A 14,267-nucleotide genomic window follows, 5' to 3' on the forward strand; every position below is an offset into this window, starting at 1 on the left:
CCTGCAAAGGGGAAGGGCTCCAGCTGCCCTTAGTTGCCAGAGCCTTTCCCTGCAGAGGGGAAAGGCTCCAGAAGCGGACACTACACTGCTAAAAATAGCAATGTAGACAAGGCATGGTTTAAACCAGTACAGAATGTGTAGCCCACAGTACAGAATGTGTACAAAAGAGAACAAATACATACACATGCCCTCCAGGTGTGTTTTTACTGGCTTAATCCATGCTTCACCCTTTATACTGCTATTTATACTTGTGGTAGGGGGGCTATGCATGAATGTACACTACATACCAGTGAAAGAATCCTGTAGTGTAGACATGCCCTACCTGTAGCAATCTGCATGGAACTTGGAGGGAGGAGCACAGATTGTAGGAGGGAAGAGTTGGTAGGAGGTACCAAGAAGTCAGTCTGTGTGCATGTGGCTTGAATTCTAACTGCAAGTTGACACATCTCTAAAAATAGTTTTCTTTACTCAAGAGCCAAGTTAGTTTTTAGAAACAACTTGTTATTACCCAGCATTCACTACATGAAACACTGTAGTTGATGCAATAGCCCTGCAGCTCCTGTCTTCTGGAATCATCTTCCTGTGTCTTTTGGTCCATTGCATCTCCATCTCATGACTACAACCAGATGAAAAGTTTTTGTCCTTGTCTATACTTCTTAATTTCGTTCTTACAGTGCTATTATTTATTGTTTACCCTCAGTGTCAACTTGAAATCTAGTCAGCTCTTAAAAGTGAGTTAAAAGCCATTCGAGGGAGAACATTTTAGCTTATTATTGAATGAGATGGGGACTCAGTCGTCGGGGAAAATGTACATCATGGATGTTCCAGAAGGTAGGAGATGCAAAGCAGAAGGGTCTGGTATCGGCTGTGGTGAGATTGTGAAGAGGGACACAGAGGAGGCCAGTGCTAGACTAGTGGAGAAGTGAGTAGAAAGAGACCAGTGAGGTATGCTATAAAAAGTCATTTAGAGATTTAATTTGTTAGATTCCAAGGCCAGATGAGACCATTGTGATAATCTGGACTGACCTGTATAACACAGGCCATAGAACTTCCTGATCGCACTGAACTTGGTGGGAGTTTTGCCTTTGATTTCAACAGGAGTCAATGGCATAAATGGGAGTTTGGAACTGGATCCTGAGGTGAAAGGGGGTGAGTGCAATCTTTTGAAGACTAGGCTCATGTTTCTTTGTAAGTGTAAGGAAGTGGCAGTGGCATCCTGGACATACTGTAGTCTGGAGCGCTGGGACTTGAAGATGCCACGGAGGAATGAGTGTCGTGGACCATTACTCCAGAACTTTTCTCTAGAAAGGGACATTTTGGGCCAGATAACGTTTTCCTTTTCCTAACATTTCTCATGGCTGTATGTTCTAAATGCCTGAGAATTTGAATTTGCGTCTTGAATATCTTTGTCCATTGGGGTCCTTCAGGTATATTCTTGTACTAAGCTTGTTAAGCTGATGTTGGTTTAAATATCAGAAGACTCAAACTTCTTCCCTTTCCCACACTGGACATTAATTATTAAATTTATCTTGTACCTGCCAGGCCCGAAGGATCTGCTGAGAGAGAAGCACATTTTTTTTTTTAACTTCCTTGACTTAGGCTAGGATCAAAGATAACATTCTACCACTTCATCCTTCCTTGCTCTGCTATTCACAGGTGTCAAAAAGCTGCTTTTGGTAATCTTTAATTAGGCTCATTTTGGAATAAGCCTCATTGCACTTCCTTTCATGAAATACCTTTTAAAACTGTGGTTTGGATTAGTTCCCCCCTGCACATCAAAGAAGACTTCAGAAACTCATCATTTATTGAATCAGCAGTCAGGATGTGCTGTTACTCGTGGCTACTATTCTTTTATTTAATGATATTGCCAAAGCACAACACAGGCCTATGGGTACTTCTACACTACGAGCTAGGGGTGTGATCAGACATGCCAAACCCGTGAAAAAAATGCAGAAATTGGGCTTGTTTTTGGCTTACTTGGCTTGTGAGTTACTTGTTGGCTAGTTTTTGGCTTGTAGTTTGTTTCTTCTCTTTTTTGATTGGCTCCCAGCAAGCAGGGGCAAGGAGGGGGCAAGCAGGGGAAAGGGTAAGCCGGGGTAAGGGGAGGAAGAGAGTCAGGGGTGTACAGCGGGCCCACCACAGTCCCAGACTGCACGCCTGGGGGGATCTAGTCACATAGAGTGTTGGGGTTCTTAGGGATTGGCTTGTTTTGAAATGGGATTCGTTTGATTTTTGGCTTATTGTGAAAGTCGGGGTGCTTATTTAACCACGTGAAAGTTGGCAACTGTGGGTGTGATTCCCCTGCTTGTGCACACATGCTCGCGCTAGCTCTTACCAAGCTAGCGTGAGTATAAATAGCGGGGTAGCTATGGTCGCAGCAGCAGAGGCATAGTTGAGCTGGGCCGAGAACAAACCTGTTTTGATACCAGTGGGAACGACAAGTAGACCAGTTTCAAGATAAACCCTTTGCTCTGAACAGAACTGTGTACAGAAATGAGATAAACTTTCCACTCCTGTGTAGCTACCACCTGTGACTGCCCTGCCCCAGGCTTCTTTGTTTCTGCCCCAGCAGGAAGTATCATAGGAAACCAAAGACTGCATCCAAAGATACAAGAAGTGTGGCAACTCTACATTACCTGGAAGGCTTAATCTATAGCATGTCTTTCCTTTTTTTTAGAACCCTTTCTAGAGTTCTTTATTGAACTAAAACACTATTCAATTAACAAACGATACCTATTACAATTACTGACTCAATTCTTCCGGTTGCTCTGACACAACTTAAACATCTCGACCAAATGCTTAGGGTGTTTCGCAATCTTCCAAATCTGCTGTACTGCCAGCCCTCTTTAGGCAAGTCCTTGTCAGGGGCAGACTACTCAGTCGCCATTTATCTTCAGCTTGTAGGGCTGCTCTCACTTCACTATTTTTAGCCAAGTTGTCAGTTATTTGAGCGCAAATGTTTCTGATGCCTTTGTAAGAGTTTGCCTTCACCTGTGATCACTGAGCAGGAGTGGCAGAAGCATCCTAAAAGTGGAAGGCCACAGGTGCCTGAACCATGACCCTGCCCCTCTGTGCTGCCCTGCCCCCCCCGATTCCCCACCCCACCCCTTCTCCCTGAGACCCCACTCCCACGCTGCCTCTTCCCCCACAAGACCCCACCCTCGACTTGCTCTAGAGTTGCCAACTTTCGAATTGCACAAAACCGAACACCTTGCCATGCCCCTTCCCTGCCCCTTCTCCGAGGCCCCACCCCTGCTCACTCCATCTTCCCTCCCTCTGTTGTTTGCTCTCCCACACCCTCATGCTCTCGCTCATTTTCACCAGGCTGGGGCAGGAGTTTGGGGTGCAGGAGGGGGTGAGGGCTTGGGATGGGGGTGTGGGCTCTGGGATGGGGCCAGAAATGAGAGGTTCAGGGTGCGGGAGGGGTCTGGGGTGCAGGCCCTGGGGTGGGGCTGAGAAAGAGGGGTTTGGTGTGCAAGAGGGGGCTCCAGGCTGGGGGGGTGGAGCTGAGGGGTTCGGAGTGTGGAAGGTTGCTCTGGGCTGAGTCAGGGGGTTGGGGTGTGGGAGCGGGTATGGGCTCTGGGCTGGAGGTTTGGGTTCCGGGGTGGAGCCAGAAATGAGGAGTTCAGGGTGTGGGAGGGGGCTCTGGGCTTAGGCAGGGGGTTGGAGTGCAGGGGGGTGCACAGTGCAGGCTCTGGGAGGGAGTTTGTGTGTGGGAGGGGGCTCAAGGCTGGGGTAGGAGTGTGGGCTCTGGGGTGGGGCCGGGAAAGTGGGGTTTGGGGTGCAGGAGGGGGCTCCAGACTGGGGGGGTGGAGCTGAGGGGTTTGGAGTTTGGGAGGAGGCTCTGGGCTGAGGCAGGGGGTTGGGGTGCAGGGAGTGCAGGGTGCAGGCTCTGGGAGGGAATTTGGGTGTGGGAGGGGGCTCAGGGCTGGGGCAGGGGGTTGGGGTGTGGGAGGGGATGCAGGGAGTGGGCTTCTGGTGGTGCTTACCTTGGTGGGCTCCCCAAAAGTGGTGACATGTCCCTCAGCTCCTAGACGTAGGTGTCTGTAGGCGCTGCCCCCGCAGCTCCCATTGGTTGCGGTTCCCAGACAATGGGAGCTGCGGAGCCGGCGCATGGGGCAGGGGCAGCATGCGGCGTGCCCCTGGCTGTCCCTCCACGTAAGAGCCAGACATGCTGGCTGCTTCCAGGAGCCGCGCGGAGTCAGGCAGCCGTGCCAACCGGACTTTTAATGGCCCAATCAGTGGTGCTGTCCAGCGCCACCAGGGTCCCTTTTTGACCGGGCATTCCGGTCAAAAACCGGACACCTGGCAACCCTAGCTTGCTCCTCTCTGCCCCCTCGCCCCCGTCACTCATCCTTATGGCCAGTAAAAAGTGGGAGGGCTATGCCCTTTTAAAACTGGGGGGGGGGGGCATGGCCCCCTGGCCCGCACTGTTCCGGCACCCTTGTCACTGAATATGGGGAAGATGTCTCTTCTTAGATCACTGAAGCTTTGATTAGTCAGTGCCCATCTTGCTAAATTCTCACCAAGACTTTGTTTTTAATAGTGCTAAATATAGATCTTCTCTTGCATCCATTTGATCAAGTTCTTCATTAGGTTGATTTATAGATTCCAAGGCCAGAAGGGACCATTGTGATCATTTAGTCTGACCCCCTGTATATCACAGGCCCTAGACATTTCCCAAAATAATTCCTAAAGCAAAGCTTTTAGAAAATATCCAACCTTGACTTAAAAATTGTCAGTGAAGGTGAATACAACACAACCCTTGGTAAATTAGTCTCACCATTATAAACTACACCTTATTTCCATACAGAATTTGTCTAGCTTGAGCTTCCAGCCACTGGATCGTGTCATACCTTTCTTTGAGAGATTGAAGAGCCCATTATTAAATATTTGTTCCCCTGGAGATACTTACAGATTAATCAATTCAGCCCTTAACCTTCTCTTTTTTAAAGATAAATAGTTTGAGTTCCTTGAGTCTGTCACTGTAAGGTGTGTTTTCTAATCCTTTAATAATTCTTGTGGCTCTTCTCTGAACCCTCTTCAATTTATCAACATCCTTCTTGAATTGTGGGCACCAGAACTAAACAGGGTATTCCAGCAGCTGTTGCACCAGAGCCAAATACCGAGGTAAAAGAACCTCTCTACCCCTACTTGAGATTCTCTTGTTTATGGCTGCGAAGATGGCATTAGCTCGTTGTCAATTTGGGAGCTCATATTCAGCTGATTATTCACCACAACCTCCAGATCTTTTCCAGAGACAAAGATGTTTCCCAGGACAGAGTCCTCCATCCTGTGAGTATGGCCTACATTTGTTGTCACCAGATGTATACACTTACATTTAGCCATATGGGGCTACTATAAGGTGGGTGCATAACTGGCTGGATAACCGTACTCAGAGAGTTGTTATTAATGGTTCCCAATCCTGCTGGAAAGGCATAACGAGTGGGGTTCCGCAGGGGTCTGTTTTGGGACCGGCTCTGTTCAATATCTTCATTAACGACTTAGATATTGGCATAGAAAGTACGCTTATTAAGTTTGCGGATGATACCAAACTGGGAGGGATAGCAACTGCTTTGGAGGACAGGGTCGTAATTCAAAATGATCTGGACAAATTGGAGAAATGGTCTGAGTTAAACAGGATGAAGTTTAACAAAGACAAATGCAAAGTGCTCCACTTAGGAAGAAAAAATCAGTTTCACACATACAGAATGGGAAGAGACTGTCTAGGAAGGAGTACGGCAGAAAGGGATCTAGGGGTTATAGTGGACCACAAGCTAAATATGAGTCAACAGTGTGATGCTGTTGCAAAAAAAGCAAACATGATTCTGGGATGTATTAACAGGTGTGTTGTGAGCAAGACACAAGAAGTCATTCTTCCGCTCTACTCTGCTCTGGTTAGGCCTCAGCTGGAGTATTGTGTCCAGTTCTGGGCACCGCATTTCAAGAAAGATGTGGAGAAATTGGAAAGGGTCCAGAGAAGAGCAACAAGAATGATTAAAGGTCTTGAGAACATGACCTATGAAGGAAGGCTGAAGGAATTGGGTTTGTTTAGTTTGGAAAAGAGAAGACTGAGAGGGGACATGATAGCAGTTTTCAGGTATCTAAAAGGGTGTCATAAGGAGGAGGGAGAAAACTTGTTCACCTTAGCCTCTATGGATAGAACAAGAAGCAATGGGCTTAAACTGCAGCAAGGGAGGTCTAGGTTGGACATTAGGAAAAAGTTCCTAACTGTCAGGGTGGTTAAACACTGGAATAAATTGCCTAGGGAGGTTGTGGAATCTCCATCTCTGGAGATATTTAAGAATAGGTTAGATAAATGTCTATCAGGGATGGTCTAGACAGTATTTGGTCCTGCCATGCGGGCAGGGGACTGGACTCGATGACCTCTCGAGGTCCCTTCCAGTCCTAGAATCTATGAATCTATGAATATTATAACATATATTGTTTGCTTTTGTCCAGTTTACAAAGTGATCCAGATAGCTCTGAATCAGTGACCCATCCCCTTCATTATTTACCACTCCCCCAATTTTTTGTGTAACCTGCAAACTTTATCAGTGATTTTGTTTCCTTCTAGGTCATTGACAGAGATGTTAAATAGCATAGGACCAAGTACCAATCCCTGTGTAGCCCCACTGGAAACAAAACTGCTTGATTACAAGTCCCCATTTACAATTACATTCCATCAGTTAGCCAGTTTTTAAGCCATTTAACATGTGCTGTGCTAATTTTATGTTATTTGAATTTTTTAAAATCAAAATGTCATGTGGTACCAAGGCAAACACCTCATAAAAATCTGAGTATATTATGTCAACATTATTACCTTTATCAACCAAACTTGTAAACTAAAAAAAATAAAAAATAAAAAAAAGATTGTTAGTTTGACAGGATCTATTTTCCATAAACCCATGCTGATTTGCATTTACTTTGCTTTCCTTTAGCTCATTATTAACCGGGTTCCATATCAGTCGCTCCATTATCTTGCCAAGGATTGATGTGAGGCTTAGAGACCTATAATGATCCAGGTCATCCCATTTAATTTTTTTAAAAATTAGCACAATGTTAGCTATCTGCCAGCTCTCTAGAACTTCGCCAGTGCTTCAAGACTTAAGGTTGATTTTCAATAAGGGTCCAGCTAGCTCCTCAGCCAGCTCTTTTACAACTCTTGGAAGTAAGTTATCTGGACCTGCTCACTTAAATATGTTTAACTTCAATAGCTTCTGTTGAACCTTCTCTTGAGATACTATTGTAATGGAAAGAGTGATGAGACTATATCATGATGATCAAGTATCATCATGGGTAGGCAACCTTTCAGAAGTGGTGTGCCGAGTCTTCATTTATTCACTCTAATTTAAGGTTTCGCGTGCCAGTAATACATTTTAATGTTTTTAGAAGGTCTCTTTCTATAAGTCTATATTATATAACTAAACTATTGTATGTAAAGTAAACAAGGTTTTCAAAATGTTTAAGAAGCGTCATTTAAAATTAAATTATAATACTGATCTTACGCCACCAGCCTGCTCAGCTCGCTGCCAGCCTGGAGTTCTGTTCACCTAGGCCGGCAGCGGGCTGAGCAGGGCCTATGGCCGGGACCTCAGACCGGGGTGGGAGGGGTGTTTCAGGGGTCAGAGCAGAGGGCTGGGGGAGGGGGTTCAGGGCAGAAGGCTGGGGTGTGTGTGTGGGGGTTCAGGGATCAGGGCAGAGGGCTGGGGTGTGTGGGGGGTGCAGGGCAGAAGGCCGGGTGTGTGGTGGGGTGTGGGGGGTTCAGGACAGGGGGCTGGGGGTGTGGGGAGTGCAGGGCAGAAGGCTGGGTGTGTGTTGGGGTGTAGGGGGTTCAGGGCAGAGGGCTGGGGGTGTGGGGAGTGCAGGGCAGAAGGCTTGGTGTGTGTTGGGGTGGGGGGGTTCAGGGCACAGGGATGGGGCTGTGGGGGTGCAGGGCAGAAGTCTGGGTGTGTGTTGGGGTGGGGGGTTCAGGGCAGAGGGCTGGGGTGTGTGGGGGGTGCAGGGCAGAAGGCTGGGGTGCTCGGCTCGTGGGGGTGCTCCCAGCCCCCTGCCCTGAGCGGCTCATGGCAGGGGGCTGGAAGGGATATGCCCTGTTCCACCCCCTTCCCCCAGGCTCCATTCCTACCTCTCTCTGCCTCCTCTACGGAGCTGTGTGCATGCTGCCGCTCTTCCCCCTCCCCCTCGCTAGGGCCATCAGCTGATTGGTGCAGGGAAGGAGAGGAGGAGGGGCCGGAAAGCACCATGCTGGGGGAAGAAGCGGGGGAGGGGGGAAGCTTGGCTGCCGCAGAACCAAGCTTCTGCCTCCTGACCCCACAAGGGAGAGTGGTGGGCGGGCGGGCTGAGTGGGACTGGGGGCCGGGACCGCGGCAGGGAGCTGTGTGCCACTCAAAATTGGCTTGCGTGCCATGTTTGGCATGCGTGCTGTAGGTTGCCGACCCCTGCTATATCATCTCTTTTTCCCAAAATACAGAACAGAAATATTTATTGAACACTTCTGCGTCTTCTGCATTATTATTGCAAATTCTACCATTTCCATCTAGTAATGGACCAATACCATTGTCAGAATTTTTTTGTTCCTAATATATTTCAAAAATTCGGTCTTATTGTCTTACAATCTATGGCCAGCAGAGTTGCCTTATGTCCCTTGGCTTCCCTTATCAATTTTCTATAATAGCTAATTTCTGATTTATATTCCTTACTATCAACTTTCCCTTTCTTCCATTTGTTTATATTAGCTTTTTTGAATATACTCCTCATTCAGCTCATCCATTGGCTTGAGGATACCTGGGGCTAGATGTCTCATGATAAAAGTCATACATTTTTAGCGAAATTCAGAAATTCCCTTTTCTTGAACTGTGGTCTGTCAGTTATTACTGGTATTGGAATTCCATGATGTGCAAATACAGACTTAATGTGCCTGACTTGCTGCTGCTCTGGTATCTTCAGGTGTGACTACTTCAGGGAAATTGGTACAGTAGTCTATTATAACCAGGTGATGATGTCTTCCAAGTTGAACATATCAGTGCAACCTTGTCCCCTGGAATTGAGTTGTCTGTGCATTATCATTGATTCTTTTCACTGGGAATTTCTGTACTGCAGACTTGTTCCACATTGTTCTCACTATTTCTTCAATGTGACTATTCATCTGTGGCCAGCATACAACTTTACTAGCTCTTTTTTTTTAATTTGGGCATTCCCAGATGCCCTTTGTGTATTTGTTCCAATATTTTTCTTCTCATCATGGTGAGAACCATGATTTGTGTTGCCTTTAAGAGCACTCCTGAGCTCCTAGAAAACTCATTTTTATAATGGGAATAGAAAGGTGGGAAATGTTGATGTTTTCCTCCTTTGCTTATCACTTGCATCACGGCTTGCAGCCTTTCATCTTTACTGGTTTCTGTCTCCAATTCATCCCTCATGTCTGGAGATACAGCACATGATACTTTTATCATGATCACATGTATGTTTACTGCTTGTTCCAGATCATCAGGCTGTGTAGTCAGATGGAGCATATACTCTTGTGTCTCTGCCATTACTAAGTGATGCCCATGTTGGAACTTCAGGGTCACATCATACTTCTATATTTCAAAAGTAGGTTGCTGAATCCTAGGTGGTGCTTCTCCAGGTCCCTTTTTTGTCTATAATCAGTGGCTTGGGATCAGTTTCTGCTTTAAAGCTACAACCATAGAGAAAGTTATGAAATCTTATGCCAGATCTAGTGTCTTTTTCATTTCTGTGCATATGTCTTCTCTCCATCTGTCATAGCTGCAGATGGATACGAGACTGGCAATCAGTTAGCTCCATGACACTAATGGGCTGCTCCCAGCCCCCATTTGGAAGCAGCTGTGAAGAGTTTGTTTTTCAGTGGGCCAAAAAGTTGCAGCACTGGAGCTGATGTCATAATGTGCTTTAAAATCACTGAACTCTTTCATGCTCTGACATTCATATTCATTCAGTAACATTGTGGGAGAGATGACTTAGGTGAGTCGTGCAAGCTGTATAATTAAATTTGGCTTTGATGACATAATTCACCATGCCTAGCAGCCTTTGAATTCCCTTTTTATCTTCAGATTTCAGCACGTTCAGTGTTGCTTGAATCTCCGATTCACTGGGCAAGAGTCCCTTGGAGGTCAGTCTCTCTCCCCAGTATGTGTTTCCATGGTTTGATCTTATTCAGTTTAAGGTTATCAGCTCTCACAATTCCTAGTATTCTTCTCAGTTATTCCTGCTGCCCCCGGTTATGAGGTCATCAACATACACTTTTATGCCTGCTAGACCCTCTAGCATCTGGCTCACTGTACAATGAAATACTTCTGGAGCCAACCATATTCTGACAGGCAGTCTTAGGAAGCAGCATATGAAAAGGGTGTATTGAAAGTATAGATTTTGGAGCTCTCAACATGCAAAGGAATCTCCCAAAATCCAGACAATAAATCTAATTTGCTGAAGAATTTGGCTTCCACTGGAGGATCTTGCAAGGCTGGGCGTGGCAGGAAGTACAGCCCACCAGGACCTGAGTGGCGGCTCCTCACACTCCCCTGATTAGCCAATATCGGTACTTAAACCAGGAAGCCATGAAGGGGAGCTGTCTGAGAAATTACACAGACTGCCTGCTCCTCTGTGTTGCAGACTCTACTTGCAAAAGACCCTAGACTCCAGCTTCTAACCCTGGTGTGTCCTTGACTTTGCTATTTAATTTCTGTCTGTAACCAGGTGCATGACCACAACCTACTGGTAACCTGACCCTCCTGCTTCCTGATGTCTGATTCTCAGTTTGCGCTCTGGCCTGTCTCGGACTCTAACCTCCCGGTACCTGACTCCTGCTTTGACTACTGGGTCTGATCACCCTCATCCTGGTTGTGACAGGCATGTCTAAAGACACACTCTGACCCTATTTCTAAGGTCAAACAGTCTGTGACTGAGGCAAGAACAAAATCCAGATCTGAGCCATGAGTTCATCCTTTCTCCTTCATGGCACGTGACACACCATAACAAGCAACTGATGTGCTATAAGTGAGTACTGAGGGTGCTCTGCATCCCATCGAAGAAGCTCAGTACCATGAAAAATTGGGCCATAAATGAGGGACGGGCATAAAAACCTCCTTTTTCACTGAAAGAGAAGACAATTTTTCTAAAGGTCAGTTTTGTTGACAGCGCTTTGCTTTAAAACCAGTGTTGGGGGCATAGAGCAAATACCCAAGGGCATAGCTAAATTTATTTAAAATTTGTTCAATTGACAAGCCTTTTCTCTATAGCTTCCTAATGACTTTATTTAAACAATATTTAAACAAAATGGCTCTGCAATGCCAGCTTAAATGTATTCATATGATAACGTCTTCAGGTAGCTGCTCTTCTGTTATTTCATTATTTGGAAAAGGAACTTCTGTCTAATGCCTCATTAAGATTCAGTGGAATATTTCTTGCTTCAGTAATTTTCCTATTAAATTACAACTATTAGCAGTAGTTTCCTCACCCTTAAGGAAACCAATAAAATCACCCAAACTAATGAAGTTGTTTTCAGCAGGAAATACCTCGTTACGGGGGTACTTCTAATTACTGTTAAAATGAACTGGAACACACCGTCTCCAGAATGGGATGTCCCAGAGCTATAAACCAAAACCATAAACAGCTGTGCATCTCCTAATCTATTCATTTAACCTTTTGTAATAGCAACACAACCTCAACTAATTTTTAAATGCTGGTAGGCTTTACAATAGATAGATATAAAAATGTTGCTGAAACAGAAGAAATGGAATTCAAATTTAAGTGGGATTTTCCCCCCAATGAGGAATTGGTTTGCTTTTTTTTCCCCCCAAAGAAAGCAAACAAAACACTAACAACTGGAGTTTATTTTTCTCTATATTGTTTATTCTGGTCTCATTTTTTCTCTCTGCACTAATTGCTCTGTTTAGGTACCTCTACGTTGCAAGACTACACTGAGAAGGAATTGTGATACAGTTTATATAGCAGAATGCATTGAACAAACTCAAAAATCAGAGTTTTCAGATTGGATTTATAGGTAATTCAGATAGCTTTTCCTTGCTCTAGACATAAAACTGCACTGAGAGAATAAACTAAGACACAGAGTCTAATTTGAAAAACCCCTACTCATGGACTAGATTCTGAAGTCCTTAGATAGAGTAGTACTGACTCTTGCAAGTAGCCCCGTTGACTTCAAAGGGGCTATTTAGCTGAGTAAGTGATACTCTGTGAGAAGATTGCATACTCTGAACCTATCTGAGAACTCTTCACTCTGGCAAGTATTACTGTTTAAGTCAATCTCTGTACTTGTAAGAATAAGGACGACTCGCCTGAGTTTGCAGGATCATCCCTTTTATTTTTCAAAACTAAGACTAATTCTCTGAAATTGAAGCAATGAAATCACAACAGGCTCTGGTTGAAGCGAAACCCTGCTGTAAAAAATGGTATTTTGCAGTCCAGTGCTCGTTGTCTAGGTGACTTTCACATCAACTTTACCCTCCTCAGTAGAAGAAAAGTGTTTGACTAACTGCCAGCGTGCTACACCACCAGTTCAACGTGTAAATTATAACCTCAGTGTGGCATGACATCATCACAAGTGTCATTTATCTATTTGTATTACAGTAGCATGTAAAGGCCCCAAACAGAACTGGAATCAGTAATTGGAATTGAAGCCCTGAGCCTGCATAAACTAATCTATATAAATAACTTCACGCACATGAGTAACTGGATTGAACTTAAATTTACTCTTTTATAGGTGTTTGCTCATGGTGGCCTTAGTTAATCTTGCTGTTGGTGAAGCATGAGCCAGAATACAATCCATCTCCTTCTCCCATAGAAAATTTGGTCTTAATGATCCATGAATTGCTGTAAAGAGAAGGACCAAGGCCTTAAACTGGCATTGGGAACCAGGGGAAGGGCTTGAGGCTGATGTGTTCACTGAGATCTAAACCTGAGAGGACAGGCAGCTGCAATATATACCAGCTGGAGCCTGTGCATTGTCTTGACTTCACATTCAGCTTCAGATATACTGAATTATAATAATGTAGCCTGAAGGTGACAGATGCATGGATCACTGTGGCCAGGTCCTCCTCCAGGAGTGAGGGATGAAGTTTCCTAACGAGCTGAAGATCAAAGACATTTTTAGATAATGATGCTAACTGGTCAGCCAGGTGACCTGAGGAGCCAGAAAAGGACCCCATCCCCCCCACCCCAATGTTTTGCACCACTTGGATGAATGTGTGGTGAAAATGAGAAGCTTGAGTTGTTCTTAACTGGACGTGGTCTCTTCATTAGTGAATCTATGGATTTCAGTCCTTAAATATTGCTCTTAAAACTTTTTTTGTTGTCTGTATTTGTTACAGCATTGGGTGACGTATAGGCCTTTAATGACATGGGGGTTTTGTTGTGATGCTGTCATAGGGTGGCTGACCCCAGTAAATGAAGTAGGTCAGTGCCCCTGTGCCACAGCAGGTGCTCCATTTGGCCAATTATGAGGGGTGGGCAGGATCTGGGGCCTATAAAAGATCAAGGAGAGACTCTACCGGGGGAGTCCCAGTAGGCTGGTTCAGTCAGGAAGGGCAAGTGAGAGCTACCAGAGACCAGAAGACTGGAGTGGCTGCAGGGGGAAGCAGAAGGTGGTTCCTGGGAGAAGGCTGAAAGCAGAACAGCTAGAGGGAGCTGTCTGCTGGCTCTAAACCCTAGAGCCATAGCCAAGGGTTGGAGAGGGCTGAAGGCAGGGGAGCAGTGCAGGAGCTTACCCACTGACATCTCTAAAGCCAGAGAGCTGGTCCCAGAATAACTGTGAGTGGGCTAGGAGGAGTGAAAGATGCTCTCCTGGGAAGAATGCACCTAACAGACATGCTGTGGGACTTCCCACTGAGAAAAGCAGGGTTGCACTCTGGTTATAAGGGCTGGGGTACATGTCCTGGTACAAGGCCAGGAGAGGACTGATAATTTGGGCATGGTCAAAGGCATTAGTGTGGGGCGTTGAGGGATGAGGGCTAATGAGTTTAATGTCTGCTTGCACTTGGGTGAGAAACAGAGGTGTTTAGGGCTCTTGTCAGAGACTATGCTTTTGCAATAAAGTAATCCCACAAGGGCTGTTTGCACTAAGACTGTTGGGATTGTGTCAGGAGGGAAACTGAGGTAAGTGCATTTGTCATGTTGTGGACTACTGCAGAATACATGGAATCTATCATAGAGCAGCCATTGATATTTGTCTGTCACATTAGCCTTCTCTATACTTGTATATGGTGAATTTATCATCTTGTATATAATGGATG

This window comes from Terrapene carolina, unplaced genomic scaffold, assembly GCF_002925995.2.
Source record: "Terrapene carolina triunguis isolate 2854851 unplaced genomic scaffold, T_m_triunguis-2.0 Scaffold97, whole genome shotgun sequence".
Classification (NCBI taxonomy): Eukaryota; Metazoa; Chordata; order Testudines; family Emydidae; genus Terrapene; species Terrapene triunguis.